General features: G+C 36.6%; 1 protein-coding gene across 1 annotated transcript in view; it reads right to left on the bottom strand.

The window, feature by feature from the left end:
• The window catches only part of TRHDE (thyrotropin releasing hormone degrading enzyme), a gene marked incomplete at its 5' end in the record, with an annotated part of 366,323 nt that overhangs the window by 100,525 nt on the left and 251,213 nt on the right, over nt 1–14,585 (bottom strand). The window lies entirely within an intron of this gene.

The following is a 14,585-nucleotide window of genomic DNA, read 5'->3' as shown; positions in this document are numbered from 1 at the left end:
TAACCAGCCATGTGATCTTGGGTAAGGTATCTATTTTCGTTAAGCCTTCATTTCTTCAACTAGAAAAAGTAGATAACATAGCACTTGAGAAAAATGTTCACAGAAAATGACATAAAACAAGTGAAGCACTTAGAAAAATACCTGCCACACAAAGAACCCAAAAAACTTTAGTTATTTTAAGACCAAGCTCAAGGGAAAAAAAAAAAAAAGTTGAGTCAACATCTTCATCTTCAACCTTACCTCTAAGAGAAGCCAAACTTTTCTAGAAGCCCAAAGAAGGGAAATTATATGAACTTGGAGGGGTGGGGGGAAATCAAATCAAATTTTTAAAAAAGTAAAAATGCAAGAAATTGAGACCAACCCTTCTTCAGACTTGAGGAAATCTTAGAAACTGTACCCCACCCAAGTCTGGAAAAATAAAAGAGTTGGAGGGCTCTGCCAGTGGTAGGGTGTAGAACCTTGTGTTTCAAAGAGATGTGATGGAATGGGGGCACTATTGCTCATGGAATGGGAGACTTATCAGACTCCTCAGCACAAAATAGCCCTTCCTGATTTAGTAATCGAGCAGCAAAGACACTAATCTTCAAGTAACCAGAAAGGTAAGGCTTGGGCAAGATAAAGACTAAACACTCAAGCAATATGCATTATCTCACTTCTTTCCCATTCACTCATTAGCCCCCTTCATGAAATCAATATGACTGCCTATCAGTGAGGATTGGAACAGAGGGCTCTTTACCATATGTTCTGGACAGAGAAAAGTTCCCTGGAATATTCTCATATTAATGGCCATGACATGAAAGAATTCAATATGGGCAGATTAAATTTCCTACATGCTCAGAAGCATATAAGATTTGCTTTATTCAGTGCTAAAATTATATATACTTGTTAATTTATTATTTACTGGTAACATTAATGGCAGGTCTTTGTCTTTCAGATCCTTTCTGTCTTTGTTTTCCTGATTATCCAGCTTATAGTTCATAGTTCATCTTAATCAATTCCTAGCCAACAGCCTCTTCTCCTTTGCAGCTCTGTCCTTCAATTATCAGAGCTGGCAAAACCCCTAATCATAGATGAATCCAAGTGTTTTGCCTCCTCCAAACCTGTGCAGCAGAACATCACAGGAGAAAATAATGCAATAGGGCAGTTTGCTAGTAATTTCATTACAAATTTATAATCACCAAACTCAAATAGGCACTCAATACTGTCATGCCTTCCTACTCTTCCTAATCAATCTTCAATCTTCAAACCTCTCTACCACCCATATTACCTCACTTCCAGCTACTGACCTTGCTTCAAGGGACACTGAACTGAAGAAATAGAATTCATCAGAAAGTAACTTCCTCATTTTCCCATTTACAAATCTCCAAATAAACTGGGAGTGTATCTCCTGTCAAAAATCATTCCTTTTACCTTCTCAAGGACCAATGTCCTAATTATGTCTTCTCTCGAGTTACCCAACTCTCCCTCTCCTCACTCCTTCTCTAGCTGGGCCTAAAGAAGTCTCCCATTTTATAAACAAAACAAAAGGCAAGGTTCCTTAACCCTTATCTTCCTCTAACTACCTACCCTGTTTTTCTGATCCACTTTCGTGGCCAACTTCTTTAAATTTTATTTTACACACACTGTATTCACTTAAGCATTTTTCTATTCACTCTTCCACTGAAATCAATACATTTGCAAGCTGCCAACAGAACACTTCTGTCTTTATCCTACTCCACCTCTCAGTCGAATTTAACCTCATCAATCATTTTCTTATTCTTTAAATAAGCTTTTCTCTTGACATGAGTGACACCACATCCTTGGTATTCTGCCTGAGACTCCAGCTGTTCTATCTCAGTCTCTTTTGCTGGTCTCTTCTCTTTCCTCAACTTCTAACTGTTTTAGCCTTTCAGGTTTTGGTCCCAGGCCTTCAACCCAGAAACCTCAGAATCATTCTTGGGTGCCTTTTCTTCCTGACCTCTCATACCACATTCTTCACCCAATCTCCCCTTGGGTCCATTTAATTCTACCTTCAAAACATTTTGAATCCACCCATGTCTCTGTATAGCTACTGACTAAACCTCCATCATCTCTTACCTGAATATTGACGTATCTTCCAAATTGTATTACAGGATTTCTCTCTCGGTATTCAGTGTGCCCCAATCCTAATGTATTAATACAAATAGCCAGGTAACTGCTTTAAATATAAATAGAACCATGTCACATCCCAGTTTTAAACTGCTTAGTAACACCCCACTCACAATAAAACCCAGCCTTCTTAACACAGTCTACTTCAGCACTCCTAATTAGCTCCTGCTCCAATGCTCCCTCCTCCCTTGTCTTTACTGAGTCTATTCATCCATTTCTTTCTTTTCCTTGAAAATGTTCAGTTCTTTGTCTCAGCCCTTTGCACAAGCCCTTCCATCTTCCTTGAATGCTCCACTCCTCACCCAGCTCTTCCCCATCCTCAGACCTAATTATACAAGCTTCTTCCCAAGAGAGATCTCCTAAACACCCAACTAAAGTTCCCCTACCCACCCACCTAAATGTTCTCTCAGAGCATCCTACTGTTTTTCTTCCTAGCATTTATTATATTTAGTAAATATGGATGTAGTTGTTTTTTTTCCCTATTCAGTGCTAACTTTATCCTATTATATGATTCATGAGATCAGGGCCATATTTGTTATGTGCAGAATGCCCTGAATACCAGGTGCTTACATGGTGTCTACGTAGAATAGATATGCAATAAGAATGTGTGGAATAAATGAGTAATTGAACATGTCTGATGGGTAAACACCATGGACTGCAGACATGAAATTAAGCAGAGCTGGAGTAAGAACAAACAATAGTGCGGGAAAGGCCTGAGCAGGGTCCAGGGAGTCAATAGTGGTGTGGGGAGAGGACATTTGTAATACTTTCAACAATGAAGTTATGAAAGAGGGGGAAACAGAAGAAAAAAATCACAATTTTGGTTTACTAGCACAAAGCATTAAGAAAAGATTTTAACAATAAAATGAGTTATTATTCTTAAGGGAAAAATTATCTGTAGAATAATCCTAAGGAGAGACCTTGAGCAAAGGAATAAAGGTAAATAAAGGAGACTGGTTGTAAATGGATATGAAAACGTTTTGTGTGTATCATACTAACACGGAGCTCTCTCTTCCGTAGACAGAAACACAGAGGTAGGTCAAAATGGAGTTTTGAATGCACTTGAACCTTTTTCAAGATAGGTTCCAAATATATAACTTACGATAGGTATTTAAAATACTTCTGTTAAACTATGAGTTTATAACATGTGGTTTTTCTTAATTTTGACATTTAGCTATTACAGGGTAAAAAAGAATTTGTAGTAAGTATGTTAAGGTTCATTATTTTTATTACCATTTATACAGTTATGAAAATGAGTAAAACTTCCATTTTTAAAGGGGTATAACATGAATAAATATCTTAGAAAAGTGTAGATGAAATGCAAGGTAATATATAAAAATGTTCAATCTCATTTTAATAAAAATATATACACTTGAATAACAGGGTAATTTTAAAAAATAAATTTGTAAGAAATTTATTTTTAAAATGTGTAAGTCTCAATGCTGTTTGCTTCATGTATTATAAAGAGAACTTTCAAGTTTTCTCTCTACCCTTATATATTGGTTTAACATTTTAGAAGAAAAATTGATAATATGCTTTCTGTATATAAAGAGACAACCAAAATATAATAAGAAAATTTATAAGTTAAAGATTATTATACTGTTGTTTATTTAACAAAAATTAAAAAGCATTCTAGTGTTCACAAACAAAAAACTAAATATATTATGGTACAACTATGCCATCTCACTCATATTAACCTGTGTAATAAAATTACCAAGCAACTATGAAAATATGAGTAACAAGGGGGGGGGATCTATCAATTTAGAAAGGTTTATATTTTTTAGTGTCAAAATAATATTGCCAAGTATGTAGTTCTAGGCTATTACTTGAATGTTCCTAAAAGAAAACATAAAAAAGGGAGAAAAATAAATTAAAAAAGGAAAAGAAGGAAAACTGCTGATGCAAGGCCTAAATAAGTTAGAGAAAAATGCCTCTGAGGCAAGTTTATTGTACTTCTGAACTAGCAATCTAACCAAACGGTACTGTCTGCAAACAGTGAGAGACAGTTCGCTGATAGGTGTACCCAAGTATGTGTATGTTGAAAGATCAGCATGCATTTACATATTCATCAACATACAGATACACCCGCCCATCAGCCAATGTGTCTAATAACTTCACAGATACATTTTAAATAAAGTTATAAAAAATATTTTATAGCCTCAAGCTTATTAGCTAAACTGTATAATATGTCTTAAGCCCTTAATAAACAAGTAAAAGAAAACTGTATAATATGTGTTAAGCCCTTAATAAACAAGTAAAAGAAAACCAATAAATATAAATGCATAAGGTCTCCCGTGTTATGGCCTACAGGATCACCAAATAGAGATACATGTCTTTAAGAATAAAGACTTCAGCTAATGCTAAAAAGTGGTCAGTTTACAATATTTAATTCTAAGGCAAAATGATAAGGATTCAATCCGTGGATGTATATAAACAAATTAATTGAAACTGATGAATAAAAGTAATTTCTCTCTGATTCAGGATTGTAACTAGCTTTGCTATTTAATATTTAAAAGTAATTGTTTTTTATTAGAGATACTATTCTTAATCCTCACATCCATGAACTCTTTCCTTAAATATTTTTCCTTCTGTAACATGCGTATTAATTTTAGCTGTGTAGTTAGGTGTTAAATAAAGTAAATACTAATTATGTCAAATCCATGACTAAACACCAACAATGATAACATTATTCCCATACAAAGTATGGAAAAAGTAGGTTTTTAGTTACTTTCATGGAAAATAATACAATAATTAATAAATAATACAAGAATAAACTCTGTGTTTCATATACAGCCGAAAATCTACTTTTGCACCCCCCTGTTTAGTATTGAATGAACACAGCAAGTTATTATGAAGTTTTAACCGTTTTTACCTATAGCATATCTAAAGCTGCACAGCACTTTAAGTAAAACATGGAGAAATCTGAGAATATCTGTCTATAGTCACTTATTTCAGATTAAACATTATTCAGTTACCATCTGGATGAAACAATACTATCTCTTCAGAAAGGAAATTAACTTGGACACACTGTCTCTGATCCTCTGTTATTTTCTGACTTTTCATTTATCTGGAAACCTACGTGCAAGGGAGCAAACACTCTCTCACAAATGTAAGTCAGCAGTTACCAAATAAAAATCCTGTGTATACATGTTCATATATAACTTTTCATTGGAACACAAGTTATTGAATATGTTGTTGCTACTAATAATCCCTATGGCTTTGTGCCTGTCATTACCTTCAGGCTATCAGAATTTTATGAGCACAAACCAATAATAATCATATTTCCATTTTGCTTTTTATCCACACCTCATTGCCTGACATTGATTTGCATAAGCAATTTCCACTCTGATAATTGGAACCAAACATCTTGTTGTAGGTTACCTTATGGAAAAGAGCAGTTAAATATTAATCAAGAGAAATCGTTCTTTATTCAACCATATTTAGATGATATTGAATTACCCTAATTGGTTGAGTAGAAAGGTGACTCATTTTCTGACATGGATTTCAGGCATTGAGTTTATATCAAGCTTAACAATGATCTTTCTTCATAATTTCAATTCCCTGGTGTTGAATCATAACAACATGAAGAATGATACTGCTAAACTCAAGTCATTAAGACAATAGTGTTTTCTTTGAAAAGAAAAAGCAATAGTAGTATGCACTAATTATTTTTAATGGCCACTGAGCTAATCAATATTATCTGAGGATTTCATAATTATAGTTTTATTCTTTTATTTCCAGAGAAAAAATGTAACTAGGTAGATTAAAACAAGTAAAAATGAAATAAGAATGGTTAAAATCATGTACAAAATTCTATCTAAAAGAATCATTACATGAATCACTTACTTTAAAAATAAGCCTATAATACTTATGTAATGATGATTTGAGCTATTAGAACTTAAGGTCCAGAAACATAGATGACTGGAACAGATAGACAGATCTCGGGGCGGGGGTAGGGGGGGGATACATTAACCAAAGAATGTATATGCAAATATGCATAGCCCATGGACACAGACAATAGTGTGGTGAAGACCTGTGGTGGGGCAGGGGCTAGGTGGAGGTGGGGCATAAGTGGAGGCAAATGGGGGACATCTGTAATAATATGAACAATAAAAAATAAATTTTAAAAGAAGTAGATCCTAATTTATGGATTATATGCATAAGCATTGCTACATATGGGTGAAATTTAATGTTTATGCACTTAAACAATAACATCCCTAGGATATGAAAGATGTAAGAATTGCTAAAAGATGCTTTGGAATGGACAGTTTTTATTAAAGGAGGAATTCAGGGGAAACATTTATTCATGAGAGCAAGGGAGATTTCAGGGAGATGTGTAAAATAACCAAGAACTTCTAGAGACAGAAAAAAATAAGGATGGAAAAATTGCAGTATATATCTATTTTAGAAACCATATAGAAAATGAAAGTCAACAACAACATTGGGCATTAAAGATTGTCCAAGTGGGAAAGAGGATAGAAATGCAGTTCCACTGCATGTACTCTATCCCAGTGTCCTGCCAGTAAGGAATCTGTTTCTGCTTGTGATCCTATATAATAAAGAGGTAATATGCAAATTGGCCATCACTCCAACACACAAGATGGCCGCCCCCATGTGGTCAAAGATGGCTGCCTCCATGTGGACACAAGATGGCGGCCACAAGATGGCTGGCAGGGGAGGACAGTTGTGGGCGACCAGGCTGTCAGGGGAGGGTAGTTGGGAGCGACCAGGCCTGCAGGGGAGGGTAGTTGGGAGGGACCAGGCCTGCAAGGGAGGGCAGTTGGGGGCGACCAGGCCAGCAGGGGAGGGCAGCTGGGGGCAATTGGGCCGGCAGGGGAGCAGTTAGGCATCGATCAGGCTGGCAGGGGAGTGGTTAGGGGGTGTTCAGGCTGGCAGGCAGAAGCGGTTAGGGGCAATCAGGCAGGCAGGCAGGTGAGTGGTTGGGAGCCAGCAGTCCTGGATTGTGAGAGGGATGTCTGACTGCCTGTTTAGTGGGATTGGGCCTAAATGGGCAATTGGACATCCCTCGAGGGGTCCCAGATTGGAGAGGGTGCAGGCTGGGCTGAGGGATGAATTTCTTGTACCGGGCCTCTAGTATAATAAGAAGAAAATCATATTCAAACAATGTATTATTAAACAGATGTGAAGCCCCCAAGGAATCTTGCCAGCATTTTTTTTTTTTACAGGATGACCTGGGAAGGAATTTTGAAATATTTATGCCACAGACAAATATGAGGTGATAAAGGTAAGAATGACATTGTGCCAAAAAAGGATGATTTGAGCCTGTATACAGAGGGAGTTACTTGTTACTGTTGACCTGCCTATTGCATTTCATGTCGACTCTTCCTACAGGTAATGTGACATGCATTTGTTTTGTTTTTTAGTCATCTTTACTCACTGGAATCATTGCTAAGAGAAAATCTTGGACTAGAAAAAGACATAAGCTTACTCTCTGGATGACTTATGTATAGTTGGTCTTAAATTAAAAGCAACTTAAGCAAATTTCTGCTTAGATTTTTCTCCCTACATTTGCCATATCCCAGGAGGATCTGACCACCTGGAGGTGAGGAAGATAGAACCAACAGTTGTGATTATGAAAACCAAATCTTTGAAATTCTTACATTTATTTTTAAAACAATAGTAAGTTCCCTGTCTTTTCTTCTTTGGTTCCTCGTTTTAGAAGATAAATAACTTTAGAAAATTAAAAATCTGACATATTACTGGTACTGACACTACTTAATCAACTCACTTATTCAAAGAGGAAACTGGGGATTATAGAAGACAGGCAAAATGACAATGCGGTACCATCTCACACCTGTCAGAATGGCTATCATCAACAAATCAACAAATGACAAGTGCTGGTGAGGATGCGGAGAAAAGGGAACCCTCGTGTACTGCTGGTGGAAATGCAAACTGGTGCATCCATTGTGGAGAACAGTATGGAGTTCCCTCAAAAAAATAAAAATGGAACTCCCATTTGACCCAGTGATCCCACTTCTAGGAATATATCCCAAGAAACTAGAAACACCAATCAGAAAAGATATGTGCACCCCTATGTTCATAGCAGCACAATTCACAATAGCTAAGATTTGGAAACAGCCTAAGTGCCCATCAGCAGATGAGTGGATTAAAAAACTGTGGTACATCTACACAATGGAATACTACGCTGAGGTAAAAAAAGAAGGAATTCTTACCATTTGCAACAGCATGGATGGAACTGAAGAGCTAAGCAAAATAAGCCAGTCAGAGAAAGATAAATATCACATGATCTCACTCATTTGTGGAATATAATGAACAATATAAACTGATGAACAAAAACAGATCCAGAGACAGAGAAGCATCGATCAGACCGTCAAACCTCAGAGGGAAGGTAGGGGAAGATGGGGGTAAGGGGGAGAGAACGACCAAAAGACTTGTATGCATGCATATAAGCCTAACCAATGGACACAGACAACAGGGGGGTGAGTGCATGAGTGGGGGATGGCAATGGGGGGATAAGGACACAAATGTAATACCTTAATCAATAAAGAAAAAAAGAAAAGAAAAGAAAGAAAAGAAAAGAAAAGAAAAGAAAAGAAAAGAAAAGAAAAGAAAAGAAAAGAAAAGAAAAGAAAAGAAAAGAAAAGAAAAGAAGTGAATTATGATCACTGATTGATTTTCTTAATTTTTTACCATCATAAATTCTTACAAAACTACTGAAATCAGTTGAAAATATCTACTCTAGCTACTTTTATGGCTAGAACTCCAGCAAATTTTATGGCTTTATTAGATCTTTTATGTGAAAATTAGGACATTTATTGAGAAGTATCGCTTAGTCTTAATATAAATATTGAGGAAGAGATAAAGGCATTAATACATTTTAAATCTCCATATGTTAATATGACAACCTACAAAAATAAAACAACACAATTTAATCAATAGAACAAGGAAATTAATAGATTAAGTGTGTCAGATTGCCTGTTAGCAATTCATCACAATTCCCACCGTGTTCTACGCTCTTGTGCATTGTATGGCTTGGAAGCACTATTTACTGTAATCATTTGATAGTTAGGTCCTAGTTTAAATTCTGCATGAAAAGCACACATAAGAGCTATGGAAAGCATGAAAGAAGAAGTAGTCATCATTGCTCAGGTAACAAAGAGCAGACATGTGGGCTTTGGCAGAGGCCAAGTAAACTACTCCCTAGCAATGGCATCCAGATATGGACATCAATTGCCTGTGATACTTAAATGTCTTGATTTTCTGAAGTTTAGCAGTGGCTTTCCTGATATTTATTCTTCTAGTCCTCCCAACAGTTTTAGAAAAATCACATACTCTGTTAGATACCTTTCTGCTTGATGTACTTAGCATGGTTTTGATTTGTCTACTGTGTTCATACCAGGAGTGGTATATTCCAGGAAACAGACCCTCAAAGATGGAAATATACAATTGTTTCTCTGTCTTGATTAGATTTAAATGAGGTAAAAGCATCAACAATGGGTAATAAAATCCTGGCAATTGATGGTTTTCAAGGCCTAGACAGATTCTTAAATTATTATAGTTGCCTAAATTGAAGAATAGGCTTTGGCAAAAACAAATGACTACTTCAATATAACATTACAGGAGAATAGAGAATTATAAAATCTGAAACAAGAATAGTTATTTCTGACTAGACTGGAGAGATTACAAAAAGAATACAGTAATCTCAATGCTGAAGGTATGGTTGGTAGGGAGTCAGAGATTGTCTCTAACTATGCTAAAAGATCTTGTGAATCCTTTAGCCTTAGAATCAATATAACTGAAGAGCAAACTAAGGTTGAAACTCTGAGTGGTAAAATCAGAACTCCAGCAAATTTTATGGCTTTACTAGGTCTCTTATGTGAAAATTAGGACATTGATTGAGAAAGTGTGGGACACTAAGAAGTAGAATGGGGACCTTTAAAGTCTAAATTCCACTGTTTCCCTTGCCTTCAAAAACAGCTCTTGTCTCTGAAAAAGTCAGTTGCTCTTATTTAAGTCCCCTGTAATGACATCATCAAGGGCGAAGCCAGTTCTCCTCCAGACCAACCTCTAACCACCCCAATGTAGTCAGACCCATAAACAGAATCAGTTTCAGCAGATTTCAGGTACACAAGTAGAAATCCTGACCTTAGTAAGGACGACATACATACTGAAAATCACTGAGAAACTTCAAAAACTAAGTCCTCAGAAAATGTCATCGAAAATAACAATCCTATCTAATAAAGAGGGAATATGCTTATTGACTGTCATGCCCTCAAAGATAGCAGCGCCCACAGCCACAAGATAGCAGCGCCCAGTCCCCTCAGCTCCCCAGCTGCCCAGGGCTGGTCCGAGGGATGGCTAAACGACTGAACAAGCAGGCTGCATGGGGTGACCAGGCCGGCAGGGGGGTTAGTGAGGGACGACCAAACAACTGAACAAGCAGGCTGCGTAGGGCGACCAGGCTGGCGGGAAGGCCGTGAGGGGCGACCAGGCTGGCAGGGGAGGAAGTTGGGGGTGACCAGTCTGGCTGGGGGGGAAGTTAGGGGCGACCAGGCGGGCTGGGGGGGGCAGTAAGTGGTGACCAGGTCGACGGGGCGGGGCAGTTGGGGGTGACCAGGCTGGCAGAGGGGCAGTTGGAGGCAACCAGGCCAGTGGGGGGGCAGATAGGGGTGACCAGGCTGGCAGGGGCAGGCAGTTGGGGGCAACCAGGCTAGCAGGGGTGGGCAGTTGGGGGTGACCAGGCCAGCGGGGCGGGGGGCAGTTAGGGGTGATCAGGCTGGTACTCAGAGGCAGTGAGGGGCGATCAGGTCAGCAGGAGTGGGCAGTTAGGGGCGACCAAGCAGGTAGGCAGGTGAGCGATTAGGAGCCAGCGGTCCAGGATTGTGAGAGGGATATCCGACTGCCGGTCTAGACCAGCAGTCGGATATCCCCTGAGGGATCCCAGATTGGAGAGGGTGCAGGCTGGGCTGAGGGGACTCCCCACCACCGTCCACGAATTTCGTACACTGGGCCTCTAGTAGTTTAATAACAAACATGTAAATTACCCAGAGCAAAATATGAAAGTGTAACAAAATATAAAGTGTCACAAAATAGGAAAAGTAACTAAAAAGCAAAGGAAATATAATTGTTTCTTAATACTGGCAAAAGAAACATATTACCAGCAAAAATTCTCAGTAACAACAAATGCTGATTTGGTTGGACTAGCTATAGTGCTATAGTTGACCATTAAATAATGTGGGGGTTAGGGACACCAACTCCCTCAGAGTCAAAATCCATGTGTAACCTTTGACTCCCCCAAAACTTAGTCATCCCTCAGAACTATGGGGGTGGTTCCAGGACCCCCGTGGATACCAAAACCTGTGGATGCTCAAGTCCTCTATATATGGCATAGATCAATGCATACAGTCAACGCTCCACATCTGTGGACTGCCAACCATGGATCAAAATGGCACAGGTATTTTTTAAATTTGTATATAAATGGGACTCCTGAAGTTCAAACCCCTGTTGTTCAAGGGTCAACTGTATATATATATATATATATATATATATATATATATATATATATATATATATACACACACACACACACATACATACACATATGGATATATATATATATATATATATATATATATATATATCCATATAGTTTCAATATTCAGATGATTAACCGATGATTCAAGAACAGGGAATCACTCAGATTTGCACATCTAAGTTATAAATTTTTCAATCAAATTAAAATACTTTCCATAATTAAAGTATCAAACCCAAATTATCTAACTAGTAAAATGTACCAAATAAATCTTAAATTCAGAGACTCTAAAAGGTGGGGAAAATCTTAAAGAGTATCTTGTCCAACTCTTGCATTTTGTAACTATAAAGTCAGAGACCAAGAAAGGTTTGAATTACTTTTAGAAAACATTCCATTAATTAGAAACAGAAATTAGAGTCACTTCTCCCTACTCATTCCATTGCCTCATGCCTCCCAAAATATGACTGTTATTATTTTGGGTAATGAATGATTTAGATAGTAGATATGTTCAGTTTACAAAATATAAACATTTCTATGTTTTAAAAACATATTATTTACAAGTGGCATACAAAATCAAAGTTTCAAGCTTGGTAGGTTCTACACCACATTTCCAATTTAAACATCAAAACAGAAGCTAATTTACTAATGGTAGCCAGGATAAAACTTTTATGTTTTAAACATCAAAACAGAAGCTAATTTACTAATGGTAGCCAGGATAAAACTTTTATACACTATTTTAAAAATGTTTTGAGGTAATTTATTTAAAAAATAAAAAACAACTTTGCAACACTGAAGGATTTAAACATCAGACAAAATGCAGGAAGCAAGGGGAATTAGACAAAAATGTATCAAGAAGACCAGGAAAATTGTGGTTATTCAGAATAAAACTGTGTTTTAAACTTACTAATAGCTGACCCAATGGATTATGCGGCTATTAGGAGCAAAACATTTTTCAAAAAGTCTCCGTGTCCCTTCCTACTGAGAAATATATGTGTGATCTGAAAATTAAAATATATTTTCCAACATAAAATGTTACAAAAGTTAGAAAAATATAGTTTAATCTATACTCAGGTACTTTGGAGATTAAATAGGAGCATGTGAACTGAACTGAAAACCTACTACTTCTGTATATTATTTTTATTATATTTAATATATAAAATATTACATTTATAATTTACTATTTATATTTATTATACAGGATGTACCCCAAAATGTATACATACTTTGAATGATTATGAAGTCAGAGTTTATTAACATACAGTTCATTTTCAAAATGAAGTGAGTTATCAGCTGTTAGAGTGTGTATGCATTTTGGGGATACCCTATATATTTATTATTTATCATAAATAATTTTTCTGTGTTTGCATTAGTAAAAATATTTTTCCCTGTTTCCAAAAGAGCATGAGTCAAAAGAATAAAAAACTTGTAAGATAACACAAATTTTAGGAGAAAAAACACACACCATTATTATTGTTCCTGTGTGGAATACAAGGGCTAAGGACCAAATACAAAGAAGAAAGAAGACGAAGAAGATGAAGAAGAGGAAGAAGAAGGAGGAGGACAAGAAGGAGAAGGATGAATAATAATAAAGGGAAGGAAAGAAGGAGGAAGAAAGAGAAAAATATATAATAAGGCTAATATTTGGAATTGTTTATACCTGTAAATCTAACCTGAGTCTGTTTGCAAATATAAACTTCCATTTGTCAACACAGAAATAGCCATGGTTAATGTAAAGACAATTAATAGATTTTCCAGCAGAGGTAAGCACTGACAGTCCAGATTAGCTCTTTCAACAAGACTATAAAACCAAGACTCCCTAGAGACTTGTGGATGGGAAATATATTAATATCAACTCTGTGACCACTCAGCACCATGACATAAAGTGTCTGTTCAGGAGGTCATTTCCAAAATGTATCCCATACATCTTCATGCACAAGAGATGATAATTTATCACCGAGACATAGGGATCTACTGTAAACTAATCCAACTGCTGATGATACACTAAATCAGCTTGAGTGATGAGTATAAATAAAGCTGCGAGGAAGTACTGAAGGATACAGATCCATCTGATCAATGAGATGTCACAAGGCGAATGAAATGCAATGTTGACAAGTATAGAGTCCCTCTGTTGAAAATTAACCAAATCAAGTATCAGAGCATAAACGTACACATTAGCAGAAGCTTCAAATGAAAGTTTAATATATGGGAGTCAGAGGGCAGATAGTCTGTTTCAGATAAAACTGAACAGACTGGGTCACTAGAATTGGGTGAATTAAAATTGATGTATTTTGCATACCCCAGAAAGCAAGACAGGATAAAGAAAAATGCTGCAAGACAATAATCCTTTCCAAATAATATAACTATAGTTATTCAATCTACCAAACAAATCCATACACACAGATGAGGAGAAACAATAAAAATTGTATACAGAAAATGATTTCACATCAACTTGCTACCAGGAAATCCAATTTGATTTATGTTGCCTTAAGAAAGCTTAGATATTTTCTGGAACTGTCATGCTACAACTTCAATGGGGAAAAACAAAAGAGTGGGGATAAGGAAGGACATTTGTCCAGGAAGTTTATATTCATGGAGGGCACTCCTTGAGAAAAAGGATTTTCTAACTATGTGATCAGAATAGAGACTTTAGCACCTGGTCAGTATCTTCAATGGAACTCAGCTATTCTAAAGGTGTCCTTAATAGAAAGAGCTGATTAAAGTAAATTTCAACCTCTGCTGGAGCAAATCTGTAACAATATTTTCTAAGGAAAATTATTCTTCAAGAAATGTATACTTTTTTCTTTGTTGTGTAAAGTATATGTAACTTTGTCGTAACTTGTTCAACTCTTGCTTTGTATTTTTTAGTTTATTTTAGGTAAAGATCAAATTAGACTACTAAAATATGACCTGGTCCCATATGTAGTTTATTTAAATTTCAAAATGA

Source organism: Cnephaeus nilssonii, assembly GCF_951640355.1.
Source record: "Cnephaeus nilssonii genome assembly, chromosome: 6".
Classification (NCBI taxonomy): domain Eukaryota; kingdom Metazoa; phylum Chordata; class Mammalia; order Chiroptera; family Vespertilionidae; genus Cnephaeus; species Cnephaeus nilssonii.
This window is presented reverse-complemented; position numbering and strand designations above follow the sequence as displayed.